Raw genomic sequence first — 17,821 nt, 5'->3', positions numbered from 1 at the left:
CCATAAACCTATCGGTAGCTGAGCACATGACTCTGTGTCCTGCATGAACTAACACAATGCTTCATTAGTCACAATTCAAGTTCAGGATTTCTACGATGACATTCTCACTTTAAACCTCATTTAAAGTATCTTGAATTGAGGCAAATAAAGCTGACCTTGAATTATGATCAGTCACAATCAAATTGTCATATATCACAAATCATAAACTGGATTTATTTTCATAATTAATTATGGATACAATTACAAAGTATGTTGCAGAAATCTGAAATGGATATCTATATAATTGAGCATTGTACAAGTTACATTGTACAAGTACATGTTCTACTGAACAAGGGATCAGCCACTTGCTATCTGTAAACCCCCAACCCCCAAGTGAATCTCCTTATATTATGCTAGGTGTTGTTTGGGCAAAGAAAAAATTAAAAGAAAAAAAGTCTAATTTTTGCATTTTAGCAGGTGCTCTTAATAAAAATGTTCCCTTTTTAGCACCATGCATCTTATCCACTGAAATATCTGTCTCTGTATTTTTAACAGTTCATCAGAGAGGATGATGGGAGCTCATATGTAGTCAGTGGGAGTGGGGTGGTCAGCGATCCTGACACCACTCACAAGGACAGTGTTCCTGAGTCCTGGCAGCTCTACTCCAGTCCTGTCAATCACACAATAGGAGGCCTGGCTTACTTCCAGGTCACTGAGCATAAGATGACAGTCACCTTCATGCAGACTAATGGGAAATGTTTACCGCACAGAGCTGCCAAAACGTATAGTCAGAAGTAATGGAATGCTCTAAAACTGAAGATATGATTACTGATATCTTTGGGCGATGGCATGTTACTATTAAGTGAAATGTGTATATTCATAGTATTTTGTACTGTATGTAATGTTTTACACATGTAACAAAATATAAACTGTTTTATGTCTTTTGTTGTGCATTGTATTTCATGATGGAGGCCTCAATGTGCAGGATGAATTATAGCTCTACTTGCATACAGTAGAGCAATAGTAGAGCCAAGTAGAGCATTGTTAGGTTTGCAACCAAAACATCTGCTCTGCCATTTTCACTCAAAATTGGACCAAATTAATATTTGATTGTCATATTACTGCTTTTATTTGTTCAAGTTTTTATTTACTTTGCTTGCTTTTCAGTCAAAGCACTTCCGTTTTTTTAAAGTGCTATATGAATAAAGTGTATTACTAGTAGTAGTAGTAGTAGTATCAATATTATTATTATTATTATTATAGTATTCAAGTGAGTTTACTATGAGTGAGTGACGACAACAAGTTTCTGGAATCAGTGTGGGCGCCCATCTGCCTTGACTAGAGGAGAATAATGGAGGAGAGGAGAGATGAGTGGATAAGAGGGGAGAGAAGAGAGAGAGAGAGACAGAGAGAGACTGTTGTCATAAAAATATAAATATAATGAATAGTGATACATTGAGATGCAATTATATTATTAATAATAACAGTTTATCATCATCATCATAATCATAATATGGTGGTAGTATTAGTAGTGAAATTTGGAGAGAGAGGGAGAGAGATAGAGAGATGGAAGCACAAACAATGGACTTTAGTTACATGAAGTAATATGAGAAAAATATGGGGCCACAGGCACAGTTCAGTGCATGTTGGGAGTTGTAGAAGAAAATTGTTGTTGTTTTCTCTATTTCTTTTGATATTTTTATGCACCTTTCAAGTTTTTCTTCATGACATCGATCTTTGTGTTTACTGTATCTACTTTCCCAGGAAGCTGTCTCAAGCTTTTGAGACAGCTTTCCTGCTGCTTCCCCAAACCTTTTATAGTTTGTTTTGGGGACATTGAGCAAGCCCGCTGTAGATGACCTGAGGGAATGATTCGTAACATATTCCGATAAACAGTCAGAGATGTATGACGGTGCTGTACCATTAAGAGAATTAAAAACAAGTAAAATAATTTTAAAATCAATCCTCAGTGATGCTAGAAGCCAGTGTAAAGACACTAAAATAAGAGTAATATGGAATCTTTTCCTATTTCTCATTAAAACCATGGCTGCTGAATTTTGCAAAAGCTGTAGGCGATCGATGGATTTTTTCGGTAATCCTGAATATAGTGCATTACAGTAGTCCAGGCGAGAAAGTATAAAAGCATGAATCAACTTTTTGGCAGTTTTCAAAGTGAGGTACAGTCTTACTCTTGCAATGTTTCTTAAATGATAAAAGGCAATCTTTGTGACATTGTTTATGTGTGGATTAAAATTTAGTCCTGAGTAACACCCAGGTTCTTTATTTTTGATTTGTTTTGCTGCTCCAACTTTGCTGATAATCTTTTGTCCTTGAACATCAGTACCAATTACAAGATTTTCACAGGCAATTTATAACTTGGTTTGGCGCATCAGAGTCATCTGGCACTAAATAAGGGAAGACACATGATGGATCAGATTTTTCTAACAAAAAGTAATTTATAAAGAACTAAAACAAAAAAGAAATTCAACTGATAAGGCTGACAGGAACTGAATTCCAGACCAAAACAAGATCAAATTAATGCTACAGAAATCAAAACTCATCTGAATGGCAGGATGAGCATGGCTATTATTATATGAGGCAGTGGCCAGCTACCTCTACTTCACTGATGGTCCCCAGCTCCAGTTAATGTAAAACTTAGAGAGTTTTAGATAAAGGACCCGTGCGTAGCAACCTAACAAAAACCAGTGCCATGTTTAGATGACTAAATTACGAGTTTTGATTTGCATATGATGCTTGCATCTTTTGAAGAGAGCCATGTGGTATATCTAGACATACTCCCAGACCAGCCAACCATTTTATTTAACCCGAGAAGGGACATTGCGATTGACTGCTTTTTTTTCAGCTACACCCACCCACACACACACACACAGCAATACACCCAGTGTCCTGTCAGATCCGGCTTTAACTGATTCTTTGCTTTGCCACGAATAAAACAGGGTATATAGGGATACATCCTGTTTCCATCCTTTCGCACAACTTTCATTTCAATTCCATTTAGATGCTCCAGTCTATTCATGTAGAAAATAACACTGTTGACATCAAGAAGCTATAGAGATTTTAACTGCATGCTTGGTTTTGAGCAAAAATACTTCACAATGTCTTATTTGGTGTGTAAGTTCACACAGAATACCAATGAAAAGTAAATGCCACCAAAACTTTAGTGTCAGGACTAGACTACTGCTGTGTGTGTTGCTCTCCACTGACGCATCTGGCATACAGGCAAGTCCAGATCAGTCAGTTCTATTAAATTGGTCTTAGAGATGTGGACTTTCTGCAGAAAACACAGAATGGAAAACATGCAGTTTGTAATGAGTAAAAATGTATGCCTGTTTGAGACCGATATCGTGATGTCTCCTTTTACTCACCTTTCCAGTGCTTTTGTTTTTCCGATAGGTGACTTTATAGTGCAGCTGGTCAGCAAAGATGTCCCTGATGTTCAGCTGGTGGCCATCTTTAAACAGGGCGGTGAGTGGGTCAGTCACATACAGGGTGGTTTTCTTTTGGCTTTCAATCACCTCCAGCTTGAAGTCAGGTTTGCCTATCTCAGCTGTGGAGAAGGGAGGGAGACTGTCACCTGTGCATGTACACCACTGTATGACTGTTAAAATGTAAGCCTATTTCTTATGTTCTCAGGTTATATGACTGTAAATGTTGTTTACTCTTAGCGACACAAGAGGGCGCAAGAGCACACACAATAATTAATGTGATGAATGTTCATGTATTGTATGTGACCTAATGGACTTCCCGTACATGGACATTTTTATGCGTGACTTTTCATATTCCAGTCAGTCCGCGCTCAACCCAACTGGCAGATGGCCACATTTCATTGTTCCTAAATAAATGTCCTTAAATGAGAGAAGTCGTCAGACTCCTTCCTACGCATCGTCAGCAGCACCACTCTGCTGATAAAACTCAACAGGTTATGGGCCCAGGAGACGTTTGGAGGAGAAAATAGTCGACGAAAGCCAAGAAAGTTGCAACGGATCGCGTGCTGAAGAAGGCTGCTAACCTGAGGAGAGGGGCAAGCTAGCATGGCAGAGCAACGAAGGGCAAGTAGCAGCAGGCTACATCGACAGGTATTCGACGGCGACGAGGCAAAGTATGAAGTTTGGGAAACTAAATTGTTGGGACACTTTCGTTTATTAGGGCTGAAAGACACTGTGTTGAATGAGCCAGTAACAGAAGCTGAAATAGCAGCAGATCCTGATAAAAACGCGGACGCGTATGCAGAGTTGATCCTACTGCTAGATGACAAAAGTCTGTCTCTGGTAATGAGAGATGCGCAAGATGATGGCAGAAAAGCATTACATATTCTGAGAGAATATTATGCAGGGAAGGGAAAGCCTCGTATAATTAGTTTGTACACCACACTGACCTCACTTCAAAAGTCCATCGGTGAAAGTGTAATGGACTATATCATTAGAGCAGAGACCGCCATAACTGCTCTGAGAAGCGCGGGAGAAACGCTGGGGGACAGTTTGCTGGTGGCTATGGTGCTGTAGGGATTGCCAGAGAGCTTCAAGCCATTCGCAATTCATGTGGCGCACACCTACGACAACATCACATTTGCTGACTTCAAGACCAAATTGCGGAGTTTCGAGGAAACCGAGAACATCAGAGGAACCGGGTCGAACGACGACAGCGTGATGAAGACCCAGGGGAGAACCGGACGGCGACCTCCCAGTAGCAGCGCACATGGACCAGGCAAAGACGACAGGGAGATGGTGTGCTTCAAGTGCGGGACCAAGGGGCACCGAGCGAGAGCGTGTCGACAGAAGACGTGGTGTAGTGTTTGCAAAAATGACACACACAGGGACGCGACATGCAGACGAAAAGACAAAGACAGAGACCGAAGGGACGGCGTGAGCAAAGTGTCGGAGAATGCTGAGGTAAAGGAGGACTTCGCGTTCAAGATGGTGGACGGACGGGCCAGTGACCAGCGGCAGCCGGCGCGCACCATCCAGGAGAGGGGCCTGATGGTGGACACCGGGGCCACATCCCACGTCATCAACGACATCGCCTTGTTCACAAGTTTCGACAGCACCTTCAGGCCGGAGACTCACAGCGTCGAGTTGGCTGATGGGACCAGATGCAGCGGCGTCGCTCAGCAGAGAGGCACGGCAGTGGTTACCCTCATCGACAGCAGTGGACGGCGGTGCAATGCGAAACTGTTGGACGCTCTGTATGTGCCGTCGTACCCGCAGCACATTTTCTTGGTGAAGGCAGCAACCACGAATGGGTCTACAGTCGTCTTCAAAGAAAGCAATGATGTCTTGATAACCAGATATGGTACCAGGTTTGACATTCATGTGTTTGGCAGGTTGTACTACCTGCACACTGAGATTGAGTCCACTGATGATAAGTGTAATGCAACCCACGACATCCAAGCATGGCATGAGATACTAGGCCACTGTAATTATGATGATGTGCTTAGGTTACATGATGTTGTTGATGGTATGCAGATCAAGGGGAAAATGAGTAAGCCTGAGCAAGAGTGTGAAGTGTGTATTCAAGGGAAGTTTACACAAACTAGAAATAGGAATCCCGATGCCAGAGCAAAGGCTCCTTTAGAAATGATACACACAGACCTTGCAGGTCCAATAGCCACTGAGTCATTAGATGGGTACAAATATGCACAGTCTTTTACTGATGATTATTCAAATACAGTGTTTGTTTACTTTCTAAAGAAAAAGAGTGATGCAGTGCAGGCAACTGAAAAATTCCTTGCAGATGTATCCCGTTATGGGAAGGTGAAGTGTATGCGATCTGATAATGGAACTGAGTTCACAGGTGGTGATTTCCAGGCACTGCTGAGGAAAAGCAAAATTAGGCATGAGACGACAGCTCCGTACTCACCGCACCAAAATGGAACAGCAGAACGTGGGTGGCGTACTCTTTTCGAGATGGGCAGGTGCATGCTAATTGAAAGTGAGTTACCAAAACACCTTTGGCACTACGCAGTACAAACAGCCGCAATGGTACGCAACAGATGCTTGAACAAGCGCACAGGGCTGACTCCTTACGAGATGTTGACAAACAAAAAGCCCAATGTGTCCAGAATGCAACGATTTGGGTCTGTTTGCTACACTTATAAGCAGGAAAAGGGGAAGCTTGACTCAAGGTGTGATCAGGGGCGTTTTGTGGGGTACGACAAAAATAGCCCAGCGTATTTAGTGTATCACTCAAATACAAACAAAGTGCAAAAACACAGGCTGGTGAAATTTGTGAGCAAAACAGCTTCAGAAAAACAAACACAGACAGATGAGCCAGATCTAATTGATGACAGTGTGGGGCACAGAGTCAGGACTAGGGGGACGCAGGGGGTCAACAGGAGTGCAGAAAAGGCTCTAGAGCAAAATGAACCCGGTGAAAGTCCAGATTGCGATAGTCCAAGGGCAGCAAATGAGTCTACTGAGAGTAGGCGGTATCCAACAAGAGAAAGGAGGGCACCAAATTACCTAGGCGAATTTGTGACAGAAGACAGTGATAGTGACGGGATGCATGTCACAGTAGACTACTGCTGCAGAGCAGTTTGTGGCATTCCGCAAACTTATGGTGAAGCAATGCAGTCAGACAATTCAAAAGAATGGAGAAAAGCAATGAATGAGGAAATCCAGTCTCTAAATGAGAATAAAACCTTTACCCCGACAACACTACCCGTGGGCAAGAAACCAGTGGGGGGTAGGTGGGTTTACGCAATCAAGTCTGGTGTAGATGGGAATGACCAGTACAAAGCTCGATTTGTCGCCAAGGGCTACAGCCAGAAAATGGGTGTAGACTATGGGGAAACGTTTTCACCTACAGCAGATCTAACCAGTGTTAGAATTTTGCTACAGAAGGCAGTGCAGGAAAATTTACTGGTCCACCAAATGGACGTGAAAACCGCGTTCTTACACGCCCCCATAGACCACGAAATCTACATCAATCCACCAGAGGGCTATGAAGAAAAAGAGGGTGTAGTCTATAGGCTAGAGAAATCGCTTTATGGTCTCAAACAGTCTGGAAGAAACTGGAACAGGGTTTTACATGATTGCTTAACTGAAAATGGTTTCACACAAAACCAAGCTGACCACTGTGTTTATTCTCAAGAGTCTAAAGAAGGGAAAGTGATCTTAATTGTGTGTGTAGATGACTTGATCATCGCTGCAAGCGATGAAGGAAAACTGAAAAAGGTGAAAGGGATGCTTGCAAAGCAATTCAAGATGAAAGATTTGGGGCAACTCAAACATTTTCTTGGTATTGATTTTGATTTTTCTGATGAATGCATTAAGATGTCACAAGAGAAGTACACTCACAAAATTCTACAGTGTTTCAACATGTCAGAATGCAGGGTGAGAGATACTCCTTGTGAGCAAAAGCTCGAATACAGTAATGATGCAGTTAAAATGACAGATATCAGGATGTACAGAGAGGCCGTGGGCAGTCTGATATACCTGACGACCTGCACTAGGCCTGATCTGAGTTTTGTGGTGAGCAGGCTGTCACAGTACCTAGATGAGCCTACAGAGGAGCAATGGGTTACTGTGAAGCATGTCCTGCGATACCTTAAAGGTACAGCAGACAAAGGTTTAACCTTTAGGAGAAGCACTGAGAATCTTGGTATGAAAGCCTACAGTGATGCAGACTGGGCGGCTGATACCAGTGATCGCCGCAGTACCACAGGATACTGTGTTAGTCTTAGTGAAAACAGTGCACTTGTTTCATGGAAGACAAAGAAGCAACCTACTGTTGCACTTTCCACATGCGAAGCAGAGTATATGGCACTTGCTTCTACTGTTCAGGAATGCCTTTACCTAGAACAATTACTGGAGAATATGGATGGTTACCAATACACACAAACGGTAATACACGAAGACAATCAGGGGACGATTGCTCTTGCCAGAAATCCTGTGAATAGAAAGCGTTGTAAACACATAGACATTAGGTATCACTTTATTAGGTCTACTGTGAATGAGGGTAAGGTGAATTTAATGTACTGTGCTACTGATGAAATGGTCGCTGATGTGATGACGAAGCCTGTCAGCAAGTTCAAACTGGGAAAGTTTGCAGGTCTTCTTTTTGGTGACTAATATGTGTAAGCCAAAGGTACACATTTGTTCGATCTTGTTTTGGTGTTTTTGTGTAACCAACCTGAGTACAAGTGGGGGTGTTAAAATGTAAGCCTATTTCTTATGTTCTCAGGTTACATGACTGTAAATGTTGTTTACTCTTAGCGACACAAGAGGGCGCAAGAGCACACACAATAATTAATGTGATGAATGTTCATGTATTGTATGTGACCTAATGGACTTCCCGTACATGGACATTTTTATGCGTGACTTTTCATATTCCAGTCAGTCCGCGCTCAACCCAACTGGCAGATGGCCACATTTCATTGTTCCTAAATAAATGTCCTTAAATGAGAGAAGTCGTCAGACTCCTTCCTACGCATCGTCAGCAGCACCACTCTGCTGATAAAACTCAACAATCTCTCATGGAAGTTACCATTTTAATTATGTTAGAGGCCAAAAAATTGTGAGCATTGACAACGCTGAAGCCATTTTTAGATATGACAGGTAAAGTGAGCAGTATTGGCTACAGAGTTTACCCATAGTCTGACTTTCAAACATGCACAAAACAACAGGAGGTTCGCTGCACAGACATGTTCACAACAGCAACACACACACAAACACTCTCTCTCACAGTGCTTTCACATTGAACGGAAGCGCATTGCATTCACTTGAAAAAAAAAAAAACTCTGTTTACAATGCATGTCTAAATCAATATTTTTTTCAGTTTTTCTGACTTTTTTTTTCCATTTTTTGGAGTAATTTTTCTTCTGTTTTTCGGACTATTTTTTTTTTTCTGCGTTTAGAGAGCATTTGAAACAATAGACGCTTTCATTCCTTTATTGAGAGCTAGATGTAATGGAAACAAACATGACCTGCTTGTTTAGTTTAATCAAGTTTTACTTTGATCTGGGTTTAAGACAATGGGAGATAGTCCTGTCTTTAAGTCATATAGATGGTATTATCATTAGTTTGTCGAATCTACGCAGGCACCTGAGGACTTTGCGGTTGCTCAGAAGGAAAGCCTATTCAGATCTGCTGAGATGGGGCATGTATGTGCGGGCAGGAGTCACCATAGGTCCATGGGAGTCACTTGCAGGTTGGAGGTTCCGAGGGAGTTCGAAGTATCTCGATAATTCAGAAATTCAGAAAAAAAACTACTCCGAAAAACAGATAAGAATTACTGCGAAAAACAGAAGAAAAAAAATTGTCAGAAAAACAGAAAAAAATATTCAAAAAAACAAACCAAAAAATAAATTACTCAGAAAAAACTGTTTTGTTTTTTTTTTCAAGTGAATGCAATACACTTCCGTAGAATTCTCCTGAAATTCTACGGACATTATACTAGGAGGCCAGGAGGAGAAAGTCTGCAAAAACTGGGGAGCGTCTCACTTGGACATTTGCATTCACACATGCACCTCCTCTGGCAAATATACTGAGGAACTGCTGAGTTTGGTGCATGTCAGAAAGCAGCTTGAGAAAGACAGAGCTGAGCTGCAACAAGAGGTCATTGGGAAGGACCGGAGCCCTGACGGGCTCTGGGACAATTTAACAGCTGTTATTTCCAACACATTTTGTCAATTAGAAAAAAGTCTTCACGAGTGTAGCAGAAGAACGTACTGTCTTTGTAGGGGCAGAACCGTGGTGTGCTGGTGTGAGGGGACTCAATGAGGTCAGTGGTGGCCCCCTCGGGGTTTCGGACAGGACGTCAGCTGTGTAGTAGGCGTTCAGGTCAGTCAGAGAGCTGGACAGATCACACACTGTTTCTGTGGTCTGGATACAGTGAGGAGTCCTCTGATTGTTCCCTGAAACCCTGTAAAATTTGACAAGTTTCATATGGACATGAATGATGGATGAAAATAGTCTTATTTAGTCTATAATAGACACCAGATGAGCAATAAATTAGGTCTTAAGTCTGTCTAGTCTGGGTATCATTTATAACGCATACAGTCAGAAATAAATAATTTATTATCTGTGCAAAATAACATTGATGTGAATATACTGTGGAACAATGAGCTGAAAGAGCTGTTTGCAGCTGTTGGCATTTGTTAATTCTATTTGATTGTTGACATTGCTCTTGCCTCTTTCATTTTCTCTTATTGAATCACAAAGGTCAATTGTCTTTTAGTTATCTTACTATTTAAAGAGCTCTGGCCTAAAATATACATTCCAGTAAAAGCTTTTACTGAATCAATAATGGAAAGACTCATTCCTGCAAGGTCACATAGCGGGAAAGTGTGAGGGCATTTGCTTTCCGTGGACACACTGACAAGATGAACGTTTCTGGGAATTAAATGCCATTTGTTAAAAGAGTTAAAGGGTGAGGGTTCGGATGCAGGTACTTACGTAGAGTACTCCACAGTGTAGCTGTAAGTGGCTGATGGTTTTGGTTCCCAGGACAAAATGGTTTTAAAGTTGGTTGATTTCCAATTTTGTGCTTGGGGATAGGAGCCTGGAAAATGAGACAATTTGTGTAAGATACTATACTAACATGATTTAAATGAAGGTTATAGTGACACACAAATGTTGACTCCTGTCATTATGAAAGAAAACAATACACCAAAGGTGTTTTATATACTTTATTAACTTATACAAGTAATTTCCATAGGTGAGCTGTACAGGGGACTGTCACACAGTGATAGGGCCTTAGTGCCATAAGTTTTAAACTATTAAAGGCCCAGTGTGTAAGATTTAAGTGAAAGGGAACTATTATTTAATGTAGAATAATTCTCATAATGTTTTCACTAGTTTATTTCATCTAAATTGTATGAATTGTAGTTTCCTTACCCCAGAAAAGGCCCTTTAAATTTAAATACTTCGAGGGGACCCTCTCTACAGAGGCCACTATGTTTTTTACATTAGTCCAGACTGAACAAACTAAACACCTTTTGAGTTTTCATGACAATTAAAGGCTGCTTCAGTTTCTTTTTCATGTTTGGAAGGAGAGCGTGAGGTGAGGGGTAATCAGTTGCAAAATGCAATTTCAACACTAGATATCACAAAATTCTACACACTGAACACTATTTAACACTAAACTACACTTTTAAGTAATAAACACTTAACACCTTAATTGAGGCCCGTCACAATATGTAGGACTACACACATTCATTAGAGAGAAAAAAGCTTTGCACAAATGAGGCACTGTGGACCAGAAAAAATTAAAAAAGCCACAAGTTCAGATACAGCACTTTGTCAGTGAGATAAGGTAATGTTAATGTTGTGAATAGAGCACGTTGCGATTGTCAGTGTAAAATATCCTTGGTCCTATATTTTATTGGACTGACTGTTCTGTCACAACCACAAATGTGTGGTTTTTATGATTACAAAGCAGCAGTAGAAAGTGTGGCGCCCAAAGAACATAAGAGAAGGGCTGTTTTTATATCAGCAGTCTGTTACCTTACCTTACCTGAGTCAGATCAGTCATTCAGTCATTTCTTATTAACAACAGCTATACAGTGTGGTAAGTCATTGCTGTTTCTTCGCAGTATGAGCAAATACTGAGAAGAAACAGCAGTCCCCCCCCCCCCCCCCCTCATGTTACATAATGTTTTAGGTACTAACAAATACCTCAACATTAAATTGTTACAGGTAATCTTAAATTCTTAAATGTGATTTACAGCCTATAAAGCACGAGTGTCCACTGGTGTTCAAACATTTTTTTTCAAATATTAATCCTGCAAAGTGTGTAGTGACTTGTACTGAAAACTCTATAAGACATGAAAACTGTAAAGAGTATTTCTATGTGTGCCGGAAATCTAAACATAAACACTAAATGAATGACTGTATGCTGCTCCTCCAGTGACCTGTTCATGTAGATCTGTTCATGTGAATCCAACTTTACATTTGCTATACATTTACATTTTCACACTCACAATACTACAAAACAAACTGCTCCACACAGAGAATCATAGTATTTGATATTGTATGTACATATCATATGTCGCGCTACTACAATTTGACTTTAAGGTCATTTGAGAGAACGCGTGGAATGAAGGGCGAGCAGCGTGGACTCACCTGAGGCGGAGTGTGTGGAGAGAAAGAAGAGTGTAGAGACGAGAGCTGCTGTGACTGACATCATCTCCTCTGATGTATTCCTAAAGGTTCTGTTCTGTGTCTGTGCTGCTACTGAGCGAGTACCCTGTGCAGTCTGTCGATCGTCTGACTCTCTTGCTGGAAACCAGTGGTTTTAGCAACAAGCGGGGCATAGCCAAATATGGAGCGTCCGGCCGTGGCGTCACCAGACTGACACAGCCACAGTATTGCAAATTACTATACAGCATGCTGTCCTGCTGAGGTCATCCGCCACGTAATCAACCTTACTGATGTATTATTAGTTATTATTGTTATTCATATTATTGTTGTTATTATTGTTATTATTGTTGTTGTTGTTATTGTTGTTGTTATTATTATTTCGACGTTTTGGTCAGTCAGCATATAATTATTGGACACCAACCAATCACAGCTATGAAATCAGCTCTATTCATTCATTCATTCTCTCACTTCACCTGGCAGATTCTTTGAAATCAAGTGAAAGAAAGAAACATGGAACATCTGTAACAAATTCCAAGTAAGTAACTGAGGCTGATTTCAGAAAAACCATTGTTGCAACAAAGTCCTCAAATTACAATGCATGCTCCAAATCAAGGGCTTCTATTACCTCAACACAAAAGGCCTGATATAACAAGTTTTCTTGTTCTGTGAAGGTGAGAGACAGTTTATAGGCCAACGTTAAACAATAGTCCACCTGAGTCGCAGTGGTTTCTGTGAATATTTCTGCTACCAACACCTGAACTCTTCTTCAGTATTCAACAGTTCAACATTCATTCCACGCTGCTCTACAACCCTCACAGACAAAAGAGATCAAATAATCAGGCACATGCAAAAACTTACATATTGCAACCTTGTAATGGTTGACTTGTTATTTTTAGTGACACTGTTGCGGTGTAATGTTCAATAACATTATTCAATCTTGTGATTGAATTAAGTTTCCAAATGTTAATAATTCAATCATATGTATTTTCCAAGTTGACGAAACTATTACACTTGAGTTCGACCAGGAACATATCAGATGCTATTATATTCCACTGTTTAAAAAAACAAATCCAGGTTTTTAAAAAAAAAGGTGGTTTGTGATAAACAACACAATAGTTTCCCCCCAGTATTTATTGTATGCAAAATAATTCATTAGACTTATTTATCTCAAAATGAGTTTTTCATTTGGCTCAATATTTATATATTTGCTTATTATTTTAATTACCACAAGAAGTTTTAAAAAGATGTAACAGGTGGTGAATATGTTTCATGACAGATTTATAAAAATTTTAATTTGGTTGGTCAATGTTCAACCGACACAAAGATGTTGGTAATGTGACTCAAACCGAGAGGTATAGTAGGTTCAGTGTCGTCATAGTGGGAATGGAATGGATGACATGCTTCCCGATGGTATGTTGACCATACAACCCTTACTACAGCGTGAGAGAACCTAAATATTCTAGAAGCTTACAAGCTCTGACCAGGTCGATGGCATCATCATGTCTCTGCAGAGGACATTAGTCAGGACTTCCACTAAGAGCTCAAGTGGGTGATCTGGAGGTCTATTCATAGACTGAGTGGTTTAGAGTTATGCTTCCAGACATACAGAGACACTGAGAGTGAGTTTGGACTGTGGTATGTTAATAGAGAGGTTTATACTGTGTTAACCACAGTTAATATTCCACGTTACTGAAAGGGAAGCCCTCTGTTGTTTGTCTTTGCTCTCATATGTACAGGGTGGCCAGCCTTTTCAAATCAGTCTTACTACTACATTACTTCACCACACACGGTAACCTGTTCAACAATGTAACTGTAATAAAATCTCTGCAAATTCAGTTTCACATGCAGATTAAATCAAGTGAAACTAGCAGCAGGAAGGTTGGAATGCATGTACAACACTATAGCTTTGTGAGATGATTAGGAAGGACTGTCAATGATTTGTAGCAAATTTCAAAGCAGAGACAGTGGTTGTTTAATGTAGACGGCAGTTTTTCTTCCCATGGAGTTGGCACATGTGGCACTTTGCCAGAGCTCCTCCCCCTGCCCCATTATCCTTCTAGTCCCACAAGCCCCCCCCACCCCTGGCAGTGAGGGGCCTGGCTGTATTACACTTCACCGTGGCTTGAATACCAAGGAACACTCCGAAGGGAAGGACTGAATCCAAATGACTAAATGAGTCCACCAACTGTTTACACAGGATAAAGCTTCAGGAACACATGCACACATACCTGCACACGCACACATGTCAAGAAAAGCAACAACAGCAGAGTTTAGTGATCTGTGTTGATGGGTGAGATTAAATTTAAATACCAGAGAAAAGCTTAATGCTCCCAGACCCTGGTGAATTATGTAATTCTATTTCAATTTCTCCCCCCAAAAAATCTTACCTTTATAGTACTGACTTCAGTGCAGCAATCAAGCATTCACTTGGCTCTGTGGTCCATTGCTTCTTTAGTCTTAGTCTCAGTGAACTTTATTGTCAACCAAACAATGCAACAGGTCACAGAGGATTCAAATTGCGTTTCCCCATACTCCAAATGTGCAAGTAATATATAACACACAACTTATAACAAACAACAAATAGTGCAAACAAACAACAACAATGGAAACAACATATACAGACAGACAATGGACCTATAAGTTGTATAAGAAAAAATAAATGAATAAATAAAATAAAATAAAATGAAAATAAAATGAAATTCACAGTGTGACAGAGTGTATTCATGACAATAAAAGTAATTCTTCTTTTTCTTCTTCTATTCAAATTTTGAGGTATGTTATCAAGGGGCTATAATGAAGATGCAACACGGAAAAGTGCAAAGTGTAAAAAGTGGTAAGGGGGAGGTGCAGCCATACAGTATATCTGGGTGTCAAACACTGTTGGATCCACCTGAGATTTATTTTCCTTTTATTTTCAGTGTATAATCTTCAGCAGTCCTTTTCAACTGCAGCCCATTGGGCCAAAGTGTGTTTGGGTTCTGAGGGTTCTGCTTCCCCCCCCAACACAATAGAGGTATTTATCACAATATACAGTACAGACAAATCCAACAACAACTCTTTCTGGGACACTTTACATCCCTTAAGTCCCTGTTACTATAATCAACCAATTGCAGACTACTTTTATTTTCTGAATCTGAATAATGCTTTAGAAAGTTTCTCCAAATGGTCTTTAGAGTGAATATCCTTTCACAGCCAATTTGTCTCATCCATCTATCAGTTTATCAAATGAGTAAAACCAGAGGTGGGAAGTAACAAAGTACAAATATTTCATTACTGTACTTAAGTAGATTTTTCAGGTATCTACTCCTTAAATTCTCAAAACTGGCTCGTTACTTGTTTCAACCTCCACGGATGACAACACGACATAAGAAAACACATCAACACAGAGAGGACCTCACTAAACCATCCAATCTATGGTAGTGACAGGTGGTGTGTACAAAGGGCAGGGACTTAATCAACCCGAACACATTCCACATCCATTTATTCCCTGTAGTCTTTATTATTCTGTCTGAAATTTGGCAGCAAAACGAGATGTGTGTCCAGTGATTTTTTTTCTCAGTACCAGTTCTGTGTAGGTTGATACCAAAAGAGGAAAACTATCCTATATCCTAGAAAAAGCATTGTGTATCATTGAAGTTAAAAATTCATTTTTACTTTTTACTCATATACTTGAGAACATTTCAGAGCCTGTACTTGAGTTAAGGAGTTGTATCAGTACTTTTACTTTTACCAGAGTCTTTTTTTACTCAAGTATCTGTATTTCTACTTTAGTAAAGAATGTGAGTACCTTTGCCACCTCTGAGTAACACAGTGTAATGTGTAAATATGCAGTGACAACCTGAGCTACTGTCCCGAGATGAGAAGTTCAGTGAAAGGTTTCATAATGAACTACACTGGCCATGCTCTTTCTGCAGATTTATTGCAGAGTTTAAACAGCAACATGGATTTGTTATTATGTTCAGTTAATAATGAAATTGCCTTTACACCACAGTGATGGACATGAATTGGAAAGAGAGAGAGAGCTGAGGGAGAGTTCAAGACAATAAGAAAACAATTACTCTTTCTTAAGTAATTATTCACTGACAAAAATGATCACCTCCGATAAAATGTGAAGATCGATACCTAACACCATAATTCTCACAAAGTCATCAGGATTAATTGTTCTCTTTAAATTTACCAGCTGGGGGCAGATGTTTATTTAACACTGTGCCATCCTCTCTTTTTATGTTGTTGAAAGATAAAAGGATATTCAAATTTCTTCTGTTATTCTATTGAGGAAATGTCAAAGACAAAGGCCTGTGAGGCTGGGCGTCATCCAGCACTTCCTGTTTTGCAAACTTGTTACTTATGGCATATTTACCAGGAGCATAAGCCTGCATCCTCTAAGAGAGGATGTGGTCATCTTAGTATTTCATGTAAATGAATTGGCAAGTCACGGGTCCTTAAATATCTATTGACAACATTAAACAACTTTACAATAAACCTTTGAATAATATTGACAAGCTGCGGGAATGGGGATTGTCTGTCTAATGGAAGGAGACAGTGTGTAAACTGAGGTCTGCTGGGAGTCAGTCAGTAAGCCACCATCGTAAACCTTAAAGTTGCCCTTTTCGATTAACAATTTGGTCAACCATTTGGTCAGTCCTCCACATATATCTTTGCTCATGCAATTATACATACACAAATGTAACATTTCCATTACAGTGCTAAAAGTGTTCGAGCTGAGCAGGGATCAGTGAGGATGAGGTCGTATTTAAAGAGGCCACTTTGGTGAGAGAATGGGCTGTGATTGGTTCGTGACTGACGAGCACCCATAAACCTATCGGTAGCTGAGCATATGACTCTGTGTTCTGCATGAACTAACACAATGCTTCATTAGTCACAAATCAAGTTCAGGATTTCTACGATGACATTCTCACTTTAAACTTAATTTAAAGTATCTTGAATTGAGGCAAATTAAAGCTGACCTTGAATTATGATCAGTCAGAATCAAATTGTCATATATCACAAATCATAAACTGGATTTATTTTCATAATTAATTATGGATACAATTACAAAGTATGTTGCAGAAATTTGAAATGGATATCTATATCATTGAGCATTGTACAAGTTACATTGTACAAGTACATGTTCTACTGAATAAGGGATCAGCCACTTGCTATCTGTAATACAAACAGCCATCATCAGGAACATCAGAGAGATCATAGTTAATAATCATCCCAAGGTACTTGTAGTTCTCTACAAAGTCTACCACATGTCCCTTGATGATAGTATTCTAAGAGTTTGAGGACTGATGCCTAAAACTTATGTCCTTGGTTTTTGTCACATTTAGTAGTAAAAATGCACAGTCACACCAATACAGATTCACAATCCACAATGGGACCATGGTTGTTCTCATCTGCATGGAGGAGACTGACTGTCACAGAGTCATCAGCAAATTTGAAAAGTAATCTGTTGTCATGCCAGCTGCGGCAGTCATCAGTATACACATTATAGAGGGGAGGTGAAAGGACACAGGAGGAGACCCTGTGGATGATGACAATGTGTCTTACATGCATTACTTTCTGTGTCAGTTGTCAGTTGCAGCTCGAGGCATGTATCCAAAATTATCTTTTCCAGGCACTATACTGATACTGTAGTCACTACAAGTTACGCATGTTCCATTTTGCCTGGGGGACATTTAAAACAAACCAGTCTACAACACAATAAAAATCACATGAAAATCAACCTCCCTCCTCAT

General features: G+C 40.1%; 1 long non-coding RNA gene and 1 pseudogene across 3 annotated transcripts in view; both read right to left on the bottom strand.

Moving 5' to 3' along the window:
- Positions 1-17,821, bottom strand: part of LOC138412107 (uncharacterized) — a 117,425-nt gene that overhangs the window by 97,736 nt on the left and 1,868 nt on the right. The window lies entirely within an intron of this gene.
- LOC138412068 (tissue factor-like) lies at positions 2,418-11,472 on the bottom strand (annotated as a pseudogene).

This window comes from Paralichthys olivaceus, chromosome 11, assembly GCF_024713975.1.
Source record: "Paralichthys olivaceus isolate ysfri-2021 chromosome 11, ASM2471397v2, whole genome shotgun sequence".
Lineage (NCBI taxonomy): Eukaryota > Metazoa > Chordata > Actinopteri > Pleuronectiformes > Paralichthyidae > Paralichthys > Paralichthys olivaceus.
Note: the sequence above shows the minus strand (reverse complement) of the source record. Positions and strands in the feature narration are given on the sequence as shown.